Genomic DNA, 1,743 nt, shown 5'->3' on the forward strand with positions numbered 1-1,743 from the left:
ATATATATATATATATATATATATATATATATATAGTTATTGTATGTATTTATTATATTTTATGGTGTATAAGGATATATATATATATAGTTTATTTTATAGTTAACTATGCACATATGTGTATTAAGTGAGGCATTGGTAAAAGATACTGTGGTTAAAAAAAAAAGTTATTATATTCAAGTACATAATAAAAGTTAACCTTGAGTTAGCTGCGCGACCCCTGGCAGCGGATCTGCACCCTGTCCAGGTTTAAACCAGAGTCCAACTGGATCACAGTGGCGATAAACGGCCCATTTGCTAGTTATGTAAAGGAGGGCTGTTGGTTGCTGCTGTCAGACCGTCGGGCACATGTTGCAGCACGGCCTCGCAGTGCACGAACACGGCGCTGGGTAAACACGGCCCGCACTGGCGCGCCCATAAAACCGTGTCGCGAGGAGAACTGACCCCGTTTTGCTCTGCGCTCGGACTCGAAAAACGGAATAAAAACCAGCGCTGGGGCTCTTTTTTAAAAAGAAGAGCGGGTCGACAACATGGCAACCCGCCTGAACGCAACTGCGCCCGCATAGGAATCCACGAGTCTCAAGTTCGGCTGGGTCATAAATGTTCTATTTATACTCCTCCGTGTCTCCGGATAAACCGAACAACAGCATCCCGGACACGGGGCTCGACCTACCGTGTGTAGTTCGGGGGCGGCTCGGTGAAGAAGCGCGGCGCCGTCGATGGCTTCTTGTATTTTCCAGTTTTCTTTTTTCCTCCGTCGTGTTATGGTCGTAGCATACTCACATCCTGTCCTTGCCACGGGTCCATGTTGGCATTCCTTTTCTCAGCGTCACGTGACAGCATTGCTGCACAACTCGGAGGCACGGGTCCAATTCCGCGTCTCCTATTGGCTGAGTGCGGCGGAGGCTCGCCCTAAAAGAAGCGCGCTGATTGGTCGCCGCTCGATAAATTCTGCCTGCCATGTGTTGATGAAGGGATCACTGTACAGGGACTTAACACGGTGCAATGTGGCCTATTGAGGGTGTACAGTAATACACCCACGGTGAACTGTACACACAGGGGGTGGACACAATTATGGAAACACCTATTAATGTGACCTGTTTCAGGGCTCTTTGTCCTACAAACCAGTTCTTCCTGACAACACATGCGGCTGGAGAAACTTTTCTTAAGTATACTATGAAACGTTTGCATCTTGCCGCCTGATGTTTGCTATTAAAGTTATGCTGAGAAACTATCAGATGTATTAGAATAAAATAGATGTTTTATTGCCATTTGCACAGGCGCAGGGCCACACAGGAACATTGGGCATTTTGTGCATTGCTCTCAGAGTCAGCTGTACAAAAAGTACGAGAAGAATCAATCATTAAACAAAGAAAAAGATACAATTAACAAAATACAATGAAAACATAAATCTATATAATTATAAAAAAGGAATAAAATGTAAAAGAAGAACAATATAAAATGGAAAACAGCGGTAAGGTAAATTAGAACTGCAAGCAGTTATGACGGGGTCCAAGCCTCCCTGCTGCAGTCGCCCCCGACGCCAGGCAGTCGCCCCCGACGACGGGCAGTCGCCCCCGACGACAGGCAGTCGCCCCCGACGACAGGCAGTCGCCCCCGACGACAGGCAGTCGCCCCCGACGACCCGGTCCGTAGTAGCCCCGCGGACACATCCACAGTCAGCCCCCAGCAGCTAGCAGCTATCCACTATCATTACAGCCCCGGGGACACATCCACAGTCAG

At 47.6% G+C, this 1,743-nt stretch overlaps 1 protein-coding gene across 1 annotated transcript in view; it reads right to left on the reverse strand.

Moving 5' to 3' along the window:
* si:ch211-117k10.3 (Krueppel-like factor 15) overlaps positions 1 to 851 on the reverse strand; it is a 5,451-nt gene extending 4,600 nt beyond the window's left edge. Inside the window, exon 1 of the mRNA XM_034868519.1 lies at positions 674 to 851. The gene's annotated coding sequence lies outside the window, so the exon portion shown is untranslated. The remainder of the gene's footprint in view (positions 1 to 673) is intronic.
* Positions 852 to 1,743: the final 892 nt, after the last annotated feature.

This window comes from Etheostoma cragini, chromosome 4, assembly GCF_013103735.1.
Source record: "Etheostoma cragini isolate CJK2018 chromosome 4, CSU_Ecrag_1.0, whole genome shotgun sequence".
Classification (NCBI taxonomy): Eukaryota; Metazoa; Chordata; class Actinopteri; order Perciformes; family Percidae; genus Etheostoma; species Etheostoma cragini.